The sequence below is a fragment of the Macaca nemestrina genome, chromosome 9 (assembly GCF_043159975.1).
Source record: "Macaca nemestrina isolate mMacNem1 chromosome 9, mMacNem.hap1, whole genome shotgun sequence".
NCBI classification, from domain to species: Eukaryota; Metazoa; Chordata; class Mammalia; order Primates; family Cercopithecidae; genus Macaca; species Macaca nemestrina.
In genome coordinates this window covers 93,416,252-93,431,071 of record NC_092133.1, presented here as the reverse complement: position 1 = coordinate 93,431,071, position 14,820 = coordinate 93,416,252, and the positions used below count along the sequence as shown (strand labels likewise).

The 14,820-nt window shown below is 40.4% G+C and overlaps 1 long non-coding RNA gene across 1 annotated transcript; it reads right to left on the bottom strand.

Annotated features, from left to right (window-relative positions):
* Positions 1-10,740: 10,740 nt before the first annotated feature.
* On the bottom strand, positions 10,741-14,820 carry LOC139356100 (uncharacterized). The gene is made up of 4 exons (XR_011607484.1): positions 14,458-14,820; positions 13,616-13,760; positions 13,367-13,523; positions 10,741-11,250 (listed from the first exon to the last, which is right to left on the bottom strand). It is a non-coding gene; the product is annotated as an uncharacterized lncRNA (long non-coding RNA).

Here is a 14,820-nt window from a genome sequence, read left to right as displayed (position 1 = left end):
AGTATTTATCTCTATTATGTACAGGCATTGGGGATTCAGTGAATGAAACTATAGCTTGACCTCAAGGAGCTTACATTCTAGAGGGGGAAACAGACAATAAACTGATGAACAAATCAAAATGATATGTGGCAGCAGGTGTGAAATGCTGTAAAACAACATGGCAGAGAAGGGTCAGGCCAGGGTGGGGTCTGTAATATAAGGTACTTATACCACATGGATTAAAAGGCATTCAAGCAGAGACCTGAACGAAGTGAGGGTGTGGAGCAGGCCACCATCTGAGCAGGGGTATTCCAGATGAAGGCAACAGCTGGACAGGGAGAATCTCAGCACATTCAAGGAACGGAACGGAGGCCAGGTGGCTGGACCCCAGCAAGCAGAGAAGAGGGGAGTTTGAGATAAGGCAGACAGGTAGAAGAGGGAGGGGCAGCAGGTAATATCAGCCAGGTGGGCCACAGGTGCAATTTGGGATTTTCCTCTGAGTGAGATGAGAAGCCATTAGAGGATTTTCAAAGGGAGCAATATGATGTAATTGAGGTTTAAAACCATCACACGCTGCTGTGTTGAGAATGTTGGGAGATGAGAATGGAGGCAGGGGGACCAGGTGGAACTTGCTAAAATAATCCAAGTGAACAGTGGGGGTAGTAGTAGTAGGGATAATAAGTAGTTTGATTGTGGATATTTTTAAAGATACACCCAATGGGACTTGCCTAGAGATGCCATATAGGGTGTGAGAGGAAGTATTCCAAAATAGACATCAAGATTTTTGACCTTAGCAACCAGAAGTTTGGAATTATTTCCTGAGATAGTATATACTGCAGAAGGGGCAAGTTGGGGGGAGAAATGTGCTAATATTAATCCAGTCTACCTATCTACAGATACATATGTATGTATAGCACTTCACAGTTAACAATCTATTTGTTATTCACACTCAGGGATCTCATTTGCTTTCTTTCACTGCAGGAAGCTGAGAGTGCTGAAGGCACATCTGAAACCACTGGAGGTTGGCGACATAGAGGTCAGGTAGCAGTGCTCTCCCACCAGGAGTCCCTCTGCACCCCCGGAGAGAGCAACCATTATGCAGGACGACCCATCTGCTCAGAACTTTCGGTGGTGGCTTGTGCTGTGACTCTGGTCCCATTCACCTATGTGATGCTGTAGGCTTAGCTTCCCACAGCCTCCCCAGTTTTGCCATTTGTCATTATCATTCACTCTTAAAATTTATTCTGACCCTGATGCATGGAGTGATAGCCGTTAGCCTCTTAAAACAACTTTTACAATTAGTTTGACAGTTTACTGTGTTTTGATCTCCCAACAATACTTAGAATTTGTCTGAGTTATAGTTGCATAGACGGCAATTTTCCTGACCTAGTTTTCTGACTATGATTTGTGGGTCAGTAAACTCCTTAAATGATGGAATATAACATCTCAGGCCGCAGGGAACACTTACTATCACATGCTCATTGTTGCAGGATGGATGCGTGGCCGGCCTCAGGTTGTTAAACGTTAGGGTGAGCCGCCTTCCCTCTGGGGTGGTGATTCTCCACTCGTAGATCCGGCCATGAGGATTTGGGTTCTGTTCGTTGGGAGAAGTAGATGTTCCAGCAGAGCCCTGAAGACCCCCACCACACTCTGATGTGAGGGGCAAAAAGCTAAGAAAACTTCCAATCAAATCGAAGTGTCTCTTTCCATCAGGGAAGCTCTCAAAATTCAGGTATTTAAAAATTATCCTTCTAGACAAAATTATTCTCTGTATTTATGTGGGTGACGATTTTAGTGAATATATACACTTATTTCCTATCTCTATTAATATTTAACCCTGGCTTCCATGGATGATAGTCCACAGACAGCAATTTAATTATCATCATGGCCCAAGAAATATGAGAGACCAATGAATACAATGAACTTAAGAATCAGGAAAAGTGGGTCAGGTGCAGTAGCTCACGCCTGTAATCCCAGCATTTTGGGAGCCCAAAGTGGGCAGATCACGAGGTCAGGAGTTCGAGACCAGCCTTACCAACATGGTTAAACCCCGTCTCTACTAAAAATACAAAAATTAGCCGGGTGTGGTAGTGGACACCTGTAACCCAGCTACTCAGGAGGCTGAGGCAGGAGAATCGCTTGAACCCGGGAAGAAGAGGTTGCAGTGAGCCAACATCGCACCATTGCACTCCAGCCTGGGTGACAGAACGAGACTCCATCTCAAGAAAAAAGAATCAGAGAAATAAGCTAGGAGTGGTGGCTCACGCCTGTAATCCCAACACTTTGGGAGGCCAAGGCAAGACCCCATCTTTACAAAAAAAATCAGGAAAATCAGAAGGTTAATGTAAGTATCCAGTTCTTCCAAACAAGATCTTTATTTCATCTGAGTTTGTTGGATTTGCAGTAATGCAAATTCTGAGTAACTACAGGACTTTCTTAAGGCAGGCACTGCAGTATAACTCTCATCCTCTTATTATATCTCTCGTGATACTAGTTATTTTCCCTTATAGCATTGATCACAGCTGTAATTTTTCGTTTATCACTGTGATTTTTGGTTAAGGTCCAAGAAGATAGGGGTCATGTTTTGTTTTGTTTTTCAAACTGTTGTAACACCAGTGCCTAGCACAGTGTCTGTCCAATGCAGGTGCTCAATGTTGTTTTGAATGAATCAATGAAATCACCTTCCATGCTGGATTCAAATCACAGTCTGAATCCTGAGACAGAGAGTCATCTGTGACAAACCTGACCACGGCAGTATTGCTACAAGTGTCTATGCTGTCAGGAATGGTGTTTGCACAGCATCTGCCCAAGATGCCTCCTGTGAGAGACAAATAATTAAATACATACGTCCAGGTGATTGATTTCTTTTAGTGTCTATTCGAAGTGTCCTGCGTGTACAAAGAAAATAATAAAAAACAAGACCTTGCCCGTGAAGAAACGTTAATCTCTGTCAAGAAAACAGGAAAACATGAGTGAAAATTAACATATTCAAATATATGAAGAAGTGAAAAAAAATGCAACCAGTTAGGGGAAGGATATCTCGGGACAACGAGGAAGGCTTGCTTATTTGGTTGAAAAAGTGCTCTGAGACAACAGAGTGACAAATAACTGCCTTATGCTGCTGCCAGGAGACATGCATGACCTTCTCTCTGCCTCAAACTATAGAACACCCCTCAAATAATAGCATGTGGCAATGGGATGTCTCAGCAGCAACAGGTTGCCTTCACACTACCATTGCTCTCCCCAAGTGACCTCCAGGATAGTCTATATGACACCTGGGCTCTGGGCATCCATTGTTAATGGTAGAATTGAGGGAGAGAATCGCTGGTACTGCCCAAAGCTCATTAATCTGCACTTCTTTGCAGAGTATAGACATGCTTGTGCCTTTCTTGGAAGTGAAGAAACTTCAGAGGCTGAATAAGTACATGTGAAAATAAACACCCCAAAGAGAGCAGATACATTTCACTCACCGGAAGTATGATAGTCCCAGATCTCCATGAAGTCTTTTTCACAGCTAGAGGAATTCTGAAGGTTAAAATCTTCAAAAGAGATGGTGAGATAGTGTCTGGAGAGCCCCTGGAGATGCCACTCACAGAATAAGTTGTCTCTATATGGAAGCATTAGATGGCCAATGCTTTCAACAATACAATTTTGCCCTGCTACTCTTCCCCCACATTGAGCGAAAGAAAGAAAGAAAGAAAGAAAGAAAGAAAGAAAGAAAGAAAGAAAGAAAGAAAGAAAGAAAGAAAGAAAGAAGGAAGGAAGGAAGGAAGGAAGGAAGGAAGGAAGGAAGGAAGGAAGGAAGGAAGGAAAGATTTGAAAGATTCTATGTCAAATTTTGTTTTTTTCATTTTGCCAGCACATGTGAAAACTTTTAGGTGCCAAGTGACTATGAATTGAAGTTTTTAAAATTCTGAAAATGGTTAGTGCTTTCCTCATTATTTGAATTCTAGGGTTGATGTAAACAGAAGTGATACCACAAGTCCAATCCAATAATGGGAAAAAAGATGACCACTAAATGGCATATTCTGTAATGTCACATTAATTCTTTTGGTACACTGCGTTAGAGCTATTAGTCGCAAGCAAGTTTTATCTCAAGAACAAACTGGTAGACTCATCTGACCTGCCTAGAACCCTGTGTTGATTCTAAAGACTGAACCCAAGCTCAGCTGGAAGGAGTACTGTGGGGACGCCTGCCATTTCTAGTTTTACTATCAACTAAACTGTTCACTACAGTAACTGATATCTCAGGGCCTTGAAAATTACTGTTCAATTATGTCTTATTAGCTGGATGTGATAGCTAATTGAATTACATGCAGCTTGACTCGGGATATAACATGATCTATGGTATAGTTAAATATTGTTACAACTAGGCTTTCTGAACTTTTGCTATATTAAATATTTGCCTGGTTTGTGTCTAGACCTATTAGATACTAAGTAATATGCTATCATGACCATACTATAGTGAATCTTCAACAAGCAAAATTACTGTTCAATTTTTAAATAAGGAAATCAAAATCCTGAAGAGACATATTTGCTTTTTATCCAGTGACTGATTTGGCACTAGAGACTCAGAGAAAAAAAAAAAGCTTAATTATTTTATATATGATGAGCAATTTAAAGACATTGTTCTAAGTATAGTTATCTGGTTCTTAAACAGTTTTATTACTTAAAGTAATAAACATACTGTTGTTCTTCCTTTTCCTTAGTGGATACATTCCAAGTCCCCACAGTGAGTGCCTAAAACCTCGGATAGTACCAAACCCTATAAAGACATATAGACAATTTTTTTCTATATATATGTATCTATGATAAAGTTTACTTTATGTATTAAACATAGTAAGAGATTAGCAACAATAACTAATAATAAAATAGAACAATCATAACAGTATACTGTAAGAAAAGTTATGAAAATGTGGTCTCTCAAAATATCTTGGTGTACTGTACTCACCTATTTTTGGGGGCCTCTGTTTACCAAGGGCATTGAAACCATGGAACATGAAACCATGGATAAGAGAGAACTACTGAATTTCATAGTACACAGAAGAAACAGGAGTTTGATTCAACTACACGTATTTCTTCACAAATAAGTTAGAAAAAATATAAAATATTCAAGTTTACTAAGATTACATTTTAAAATAAAAATTAAAAGAGAAATTAAAGTTGATGACTGTGGTTTTAAACATTTACACTCCTTACTTATTTCTAGCAAGGGACAGTATCCATGTACATAACCCACTCTGCTGATGGCAGAATGACTGGTACACTGTGTTTTCAGGCCTGAGTTATTAAGCATTTCCCTTTTCCCCTAGATTTCCTTGCAGTACGTGCTACTGAAAGAAATGAATTGCCCTGAGACATGACAGTTAAAACATACTAACTTTGGGTAGGAAAAAAAATGAAAATGTAAGTGACATACTTGGGTGTCACTTCAATATCAAATTGATCTTCAAATTGCCGCTGTATGCATGTTTAGAGTGGAGCCACTGAGATCCAAATGCAATCAGCGTGCGGGGGGTGGGGGGTAATTATCAGAGTGGTTGGGAGAGGTCACATTCCCAGCAGACTCAGCTTCATGGATGTAGACATTGGCCCCACAGGCTGTCAGCAAACACAGTTAAAATCAATCTATGCTCTGGTGAAGGAGATGCATTCAAAGGACACAAATCATCTTTTAAAATCAACTTCTCTGTAATTTGTCTCAATTTCCTTTCATCTGTTATGATCCTCATTTTCTTTTCCAGCAAACGAATTCTCAATTTGCTATCGAGGGAGCTACCAGGTGTGACACTTTTTAATTTGCCAGACCATCTAACTATTCTCATTGGAAATTTCATTCTTTCTTAAAGCCAACCAAATGCTTATGGCGCATGGTGCTTGGGGCAGAACATCACAGAAGCATGAATAAATATCCACCACTTCAATAAGCATGTAAGTATGCTAGCAGTTACAGCTTCCCACTGAGTGTTCAGTGCAGCAGAATGATGCAGAGCTATGATCGTGGTGTATTCAAAAGACTAAGCAGATGTATCTTTGCACAACTCTGGAGGCATTCATTCATTACATCTCTTCAGGATTTAGATGCATTTGAGAAACAAGATCAATGGCATGAGACAATTTATTAGCCATGTTTTGCCAGACGATAAAGGAGCTTTTTAATACTTCTTTTCTAGAAAAACAAAGTATTATAAAAAATACTTTTCTATTTTCAATAAATATTCTTTGGCATTTTCAACAAACAAACCAGACAGGAGTAAATGTACTTACAATGCCAATGAAATTAACCTGTCCAATCACTTAGCCACACAGATACTTGATCTGCTCAACTCTAGCAACATTTATGTCCACTGTCACTCATCCACTTATAGTCACATCCTGAATTCTGTCAATACCTCTAACTCCCCCATCTCTGAAACTCTAAATTGCAAATCCCTTTCATGAGTTCCAACTCCCTTGCTTCATGTCTTTCCTTCAGACTTCCCTTGCAAAATACCAACTCCATAGTTGTGTTTGATTCAAGCCATCCATTCATGGAAATTGATTCCCCTGCAAATATATGTTCTCCCATCTCAACATCGCCAAGCAATTCACCCATTTCTTTTCATATAAACTACAACAGCCATTTGGAACTTTATTCCCTAAACCCTTGACTTTCCCCATTTCCTCTTGGTTCTCAGCACACTACATTAGGTTCCATTTTACAAAGAAAGTGAAACAATTACATGATAATCCCTTCCATTTGTTACCCTTCATTTGTTACTATCCTTAATAAATTCATCCACATCTTTATGCTCTATTTTACCCTCTGTATATTATCTTCCTGTATCTCTGGATCAAGTTCCCATCCTATTTTCTCCTCTGGGATCTTGCCCTATTTAATCTCTCTCTCCCTCTCTGTCTGTCTCTCTCTTTCTCTCTTTTAGCCCTTCTTTCTTCAATCCTATGAAAGCACTCATGTTCTCCCAAGTCACCTCACAGTTATATGCCCAAATAACTTTTTAAATTCTTATTTTATATCCACAGCTTTTAACATGATCACATTGTCCTTCTTTACATTTTGTCCCTTGACTTCTGTGACACCAAGCTCTTCTCCTTTTACTCCTCACATCATTCTTCCTCTTGGAATGAATACTGTATTAGGCGCCTCTCTCCAGGGCTTCCCTGACATTGCTGAAGGGCCTCAGGAATCCTCCTGTAGGCCTTTCATCTCACTCTAAATAATTCCCCAATTGCTGTTATACATCCTGATTACTTCAACTATAAGTAGTCTCTTAACAATTCCCATATTCACAGATTCAGTCTAGACCTCTGTTCTGCCCTACAGATTCCTGTTCTGACCACTTAGTGGGCATCTCCAGTGGAGGTAATTCAGAGGTTTCAAACTGAACATGTCTCAAATGAGGACTCTCATTTGTTCATCATCCAGAGTTCCATACCTGAGTCTGCTGATGACAGCGTCAGCCCCTCTTCCTACGGACACTCTGTATTCACTTTACTGCCTTATTTTTCTCCTTCATACCTTTCACCATATGACATATTACATATTTTACTTATTTATTGTCTGGGTCTTAACACTAGAATTAGGCTCCATGAAGACATGGATTATGTTTGTTTACTGCTATATCCCTGGGACCTAATACAGTACCTGTCCCATGGAAAGTTCTTAATAAATGTCTGTGGGATGAAAGGATCCACTCAGCCAAAACCCAACAACTGCTTCTAAGGCTTCTCCCATCACTTCCCTCTTGCCTCACATCCAGCTGACCTCCAAATTCACTCCATCCCATACTGATAATATCTTTGATATGCCCTCTCTCCTACTTTCTTACTGGCATTGCCTTAGTTCAGGGAGTAATATTCTTCCTAAATTACTCTTTCATCTGGTCTCTCTCTCTTTAGTCTTCCCTGCCACCAATGTTTTCAGTGTTGCAGCCACATTAGTGTTTTTAATCTGATCACACTGTTCAGGCTTTGGAGTAAAATCTTCCAATGCCTCCCATTACCTTTTGATGAACACGTAACTAACTTATGGTGGCATCCATGGCCCTGAGCACAGTGATTCCTACCTGCTTCATCACTATTATGTTTACCTCTTTTTGACTCTATTCTAAAGCAGTGGTGAATTCTTTCAAATTATTGAATATGACTTGTAGCATTGAGACTTTCTATGCACTCACATCTTTTTATCACTGATTGGCAAATCTCTTCATCTACTTCCTCTGGAGCCCTCTCTGATGTCCTGGGCTGAAGTAGGTGTTTCTGTTCTATACGTTCCTCTTTCTAGCACTGATTATACCATACACCATGTTTTTTTTTTTTTTTTTTTTTTTTTTTTTTTTTTTTTTTTGAGACAAGGTCTTGCTCTGTCACCCAGGCTGGAGTGCAATGGTATGATCATGGCTCACTGCCGCCTCAATTGCCTGGGCTCAAGTGATCCTCCCAACCTACCCAACTTAGCTTACTGAGTAGCTGGGACCACAGAAGTGTGCCACCATGCCCAGCTACTTTAAAATTTTTTTGGTAGAGACGAGGTCTTTCTGTGCTGCACAGGTTGGTCTCAAACTCCTAAGCTTAAGTGATCCTCCTGCCTTGGCTTCCCAAAGTGCTGGGATTATAGGCATGAACCACTGTGCCCAGCCCTACATTGTTCTAATTGCACTCTTGCTTGTCTGTCTCCTGCACAACGCTGTGAACTCCTTGCCAGAACTTGGTAGTTTTCATGATGTGAAACACTTTGTAAATGTTTGATTAATTAATTAATAGATGAGATTAATCAGGTGAGAATAAAAGGCATCTACCACAGGATCCTAGAAATCTCAATCAACCACAGCGAAAGAGTGTCTCTGGAGAAAAATGGTACAAAACTAGGTGATTCAATATCGAAAGATGTTCACAAAAGGACCTATGTTAAAGGCTGAGAAATAGGAGTGGCATGGGAGTAGATAAGGTGGGAAGATAACCAGATAGATGTGGGAAGTAGGAGGCTGGCTATAGTTATGGAATATGGTTGAGTTGGTAAGTAGAGAGAAATAAGAGTGATGCTATTGCTTCAGGTTGCCAACAATAGGTTGTGAAATCAAAAGACTTTTGTTTAAGTCTGATGTCAACTACAGTCATAATAAACTTTAAGAAAGACAGGGAGAAAGCAATGGCCATAACCATACTTGCATGAACAGCGAGTCCATAAAGAAATAGAAGAGGTGCAATGTCAAATATACCCTTAGTGTATCTCTCAGTGTATCTGAATTACCATTAAATGTTGACTTTAAAAATTTAAATCAAGACTGAGTCTATTGGCTGGGCACAGTGGCTCACTCCAGTAATCCCAGCACTTTGGGAGGCAGAGGCAGGTGGCTCACCTGAGCTCAGGAGTTCAAGACTAGCCCAGGCAACATGGCGAAACCCCATCTCTACCAAAAATACAAAAATTAGCTGGGTGTGATGATACATACCTGTAATCCCAGCTTCTAGGGAGGCTGAGTAAGGAGAATCACTTGAGCCTGGGAGGCGGAGGTTGCAGTGAGCTGAGATCCCACCACTGCACTCTAGCCTGGGCGACAGAGCAAGACCTGTCTCAAGAAAGAAAAAAAGACTGAGTCTATCATAAATAAAAATAGAAAAGTAGAGTTCTGTAGGACGGTCTGATGTCTACTCACTAGACTCAAGACACTGCTACTCTCAAAATGCTTTGGTACCAGGTGAAAACCTTCCCATTTGTGACTCAGCTGCAGAGCTCAGCATGGAGAGAGAGAGGGATGAGAAGGTCCCAGCCTAGAAACCCATAGTGCAGGTGCCCAGAGAGTTGCATTAAAGCTCCCTCCTTGTGCCAGAGCTCTGTGCACTGGGAAGTGACCAAAGCCCCTTCCCTGGTGTTTTGGACCTTACTCCAGCTATTTGATTATTTCTGGGTGTCAGTTCATAAACACTCTTACTCATTTATTTTACCAAAATGAAGAAATGATATTGACTTTAAATCTCATACAATGTGCAATAAAACATATGATTTCATTGAGAGAGATATATATATTTTTTTTTTAGGAACCTGAGATACAAGTAGTAGGATCATTTTGAAATCTGTATTATCTAACTTCTGGTGGGACAAAAGCAAAAATTTATCATATTTTATTTACTTATTTATTTATTCAATTAAACATTACTAAAAAGTAAAGTCTCCAAAATCAAATCATTACAGTAGAATTAAATGCAATTATAATCAAGTGTAATTAAGTACAATCAATTAAGTAAAGATCTTAGATAACATATAATTCAATCAGTAATAACAGAATCAAAAGATTATGTATTCCTTTAAAAACAACATACACATTATTACAAAATAAGGCAAATGTAATTCTTATAATGTTTCTATAACTAGATTTAACTTACAATTAGACATCTTATAATGGAAAGGTCTAAGGAATTTCAGGGATCACGAAGAATAGTTTATCTTATACTCATGGAAAATTTCAGTTTGGTCACTAATTAGATATGTGGCCTTGAAAAAGTCCAAGCTTCATTTTACTTATCTTTAAAATGGAAATAATGATACTTTACTTGAAAAGTAGTCACAATGAGATATTGAATGTATCAAACATAATAAGTACTTAAGAGTAGGCATTCTTATTAATTCTATTACTGTTAGTTCAGAAAAGAAAACTTTATATGTTTTTTCTCAAATCTATTTAATCAAAGATGACCAAGCAATTGCAGGAAAAGTAGATATAATTCTCAGTGAAAATACTTACCTAAACTCTTCGCCTCATATTTGATCTTAAATCCTTGCCCCTCATTACTATAATCAGAAATTAACTGAACAAACATTTGATTATCCGAGGTGAACAGAGTCGGTGAAGCACGGCTGCCACAAAAATGACCATTCCCTCCACAGGCTCCAACGAGTGGAGAATATCAGGACCATTTCTTAGCAAGAAAGACAAATTAAAATCACATCAACTCCTTTACATTGCAAAAGAAGGAGTACGTAATTCTTATCCATTTATGTCCAGGAGAGAAAAATTATCACTTTGTTTTCTGAGTAAAGTCTATGGAAAACGTAATTAGAAAGGGTAGCAAGCAAGACCTACCACGAAGTAATCACCCTGGTGGCCAGAAGAATCTCCATTTGGAATCTGGAAAGGCTGTTCAAAATGAACAGCAATGGTCAGGCCACTTTGGACCAGGACGTCCCAAGAACAGTTGAGGTTGGATGAATAGGTCTCCAGATACTTGGGGGATGTGATGATCCCTTGTCTGCATGCAAATATCCACCGCAGCCTTCCCACAAAGAAACAAAGGTAGGTTACTTGAATAGGATTGGCAACTGGATTTTTATGCTTTCTTAGTTTCCTTGGGGGGTTTTCAAAGTGTAAGCAATAAAAATGCTTGAAAATATAGCCAGAGCATAGGAAATAGTCAGTATAACAAGTATGTATTGAGCACGTGCTGTTGGCTACTCAGTTTGTGGTGGTTGTTGAGATATGGGATATAGAGGTAAGTAATGAAGACAAATTAGCTGTTTCATAAAGATTTCTTTGTAGATGGGGAAGACATACAATAAACAAATACATAATATGTGAGATGGTGATAAATTCTATAAAGAAAAATGGATGGGAGGAGGGAGAAGGGTACCTTATTGTGAGAGTTAAGTTAGAAAAGCCACATCATTGGAGTAACATCTTAGCAGAGACATTAATGAAATAAAGAATCAAGCCAGATGGTTATGTGGGAGAAAACATTCCAGTTCAGAAAACAGTTAGTGTAAAGGCTTGATGTGGTAGAGGTACATCATGGAAGTCAGAATGGATGAGGCAGAATGAGAGATTCCAAAGGTAGCATGTCCAGGTCATGCAGGAAACTGAAAAGACTTATTCTGAGTAAGAAGAGGAAGGCGAAGGGTTTTGGGCATCAGAATGGCATGATCTCACTTACGTTTGAAAATATCACTCTATGTGCAGTCCTTAGACTGTAAGGAGTGGAGGGCAGGGAAGGGCAGGAGCAGAGTGTCCAATAAAAAGGGGACTGCCTGAGGCCAAGGAGAGATGATAGGCACAAGGGCTAGGCTGGTAGCAACAGAAATGGAGAGGCGTGGTTGCAATCTAGATACATTGTGAGGGTACAGCCAGAGTGATTTGTTGATGGTTAAGTGTGAGACAAACAGAAAAGTCAAAAATAACTTCAAGATTTTTGACTTAAATAATGAGAAAAATGTACTTTCCATTTGCTAACATTGTGAGGAGTATGGAATTATGGGCAGGGGTGACATGGAAAAGGGTAGGAATAAAGTGTTCAGTTTTCAAAGGTTAACTTTTTTTGTTATCGATTATCTATCTATCTAATTGGGGTACAAGTGGTTTTTGGTTGCATGGATGAATTGCATACTGGTGAAGTCTGAGATTTTAGTGCACTTGTTACCTGACTAGTATACATTACACCCAATATGTAGTTTTTTATCCCTCATACCCCACCCATCCTCCCTGCTTATGAGTCTCCAAAGTCCATTATATCACAGGTTAAATTTGAAATACATTCTAGACAAGGAGCTGCCAAATACACACACACACACACACATACACACACACTCATAGATACACATATTTATATATATTATATATATTATATATATTATATATGTATATACACACACATATATATGCACACATATGAATCAATTACAGTGGTTCTACCCTCACTATATACATACATATGTATACATGTATGTATGTATAATGAGCTGTCATACATATTAATATATACGTGATTAATTCTCCAGTCATCAGGGACTAGCAGCTCATCAGCAAGGAAGGGTAGACAGCTCACACAGCTAGTCAAATTGCAGCATGAAAATTTATCTTAGGTCTAATTGCAAAGCCCATGCTCTTAAGCCACAATGCAGCCTGCGTCTCTTGAGCGTGAGGAACACAATTTATCATCAGTTGCTCCCTACTTTATAAAAGGTATATAAAAGCATGCAGGAAATATTAGATTAATTTTTAATGTTAGGTTGAGAATCTACTTTAAAATTATGTTTTTCAGTTAAAAACATGGGAGTCTTTCACTCCTCCATGGACTACTTTATTATGTTTCATTTAGTTTGGATTTAAGGCTATTACTGGACTTCACATGTCAAGTTTGAAAAGTCTCAATCATACTGCGCAAGATGGCATCCCATATATGGTGCCTGTTTTTCACTCATCAAGTTCATATTTCAAGAGTAACAAACTCTTCCTGCCAACTCTCAAATGGATGACTTTAACCAAGTGATTTATAAGGATCAATGATGATGTTTTGCTCCTTCGATGAGTTATGGATATGAGCGGTGCTCTAGTTCCAGCCCTCAGCTAGGCTGAAAAAAATGCTTTAAAGCTCTGTCTCATGCATTCCATGGACATACCTCTTCTAGAGTGACGATGCCCCACCCAGAGACCTGAAGCAGGACACTTTTGTACGACTTGGCTACAGTGCTTTGGATCAGGACTCAGCATTGACATAAGGGGAGCCAGCCATCCAGAGCCTGGCAGAGATCCATGTCCTCTGACTTGCCTTGTGTCCTGGTGCCCAAAAATATTAGGAAGAGAGAAAGTGAGAGGAAATGAGACGAGATGGGATAAAATGGGATTAAAAAAATATTTAAACTCATTACTCTTGTGAAAGGATGCACTGAAGCCTGCCCTGGTTACACTGGAGTCCAAGGTGAAGCGGATGAACATGTACTCTCTCATAGACCGGCTGGGCCCAGGGATTTCTCTGCCAGAGAACTGCTAGCTGCTGGGCCAAGTCATTGTCTCCTACGTTGAAAGAGAGGAAACAGCATGAAAATACAGTCTTGAGAATTTACTCTACCATCATTTGCAACTTAGCCAAAGTAGCTCACATATTTTTTTCAGAACATCAGGATTCATAAGAGACAATGCGATTTTCAAAAAGAAGGACCTCTCAGGGGTGATATCATTCTGGTTCCAGCTTGCAATGGTGCTGCCTGCCCTTTTCTTACACCGTGTCTTTTTTTTTTTTTTTTTTTTTTTTTTTTTTTTTCTTGAGATGGAGTCTCCCTCTGTTGCCGAGCTTGCCCAGGCTGGTCTCCAACTCCAGAGAACCCACCTCGGCCTCCCAAAGTGCTAGTGAGAGGTGACAACGTGCTAGCAACCCTAGCTCACTCTCGGCGCCTCCTCGGTCTCGGCGTCCACTCTGGCCCCGCTCTAGGAGCCCTTCAGCCCGCCGCTGCGCTGTGGGGGCCCCTCTCAGGGGCTGGCCAAGGCCAGAGCCGGCTCCCTCTGCTCACAGGGAGGTGTGGAGGGAGACGCGCGGGCGGGAGCCCGGGCTGCGCGCGGCTCTCGCGGCCCAGCGCGGGTTCCCGGTGGGCGCCGGCTCCGCAAGACCCACAATCAGTGCGGCCAGCCAGCACTTGCTGGACTTGATCGAAGGCTGAATCCCATGCGTGGACCGCCGTTCTCTCTTTGCGGGATCCTTGGCCATGATACATACCAGGTCTCCCTCTCTTCCGCGCTTCCCTTGTTTTCCTCTTGATTGTCTGGGATGAGCTCCCTCTGGGCTACTGGGGCTACGTACTGCAAAGTCCCCAAGCAAGTGCCAGTGAGACGTGAAGCCGGCTGGGCTTCTCGGACAGGTGGGGACTTGGAGAACTTTTGTGACTTGCTAAAGGATTGTAAACACACCAATCAGAGCTCTGTGTGTAGCTAATCAGATGAGGGACTTGGAGAACTTTTGTGTCTAGCTAAAGGATTGTAAACGCACCAATCAGCACTCTGTGTCTAGCTAAAGGTTTGTAAACACACTCTGTGTCTAGCTAAAGGTTTGTAATCAGCACTCTGTCAAAATGGACCAATC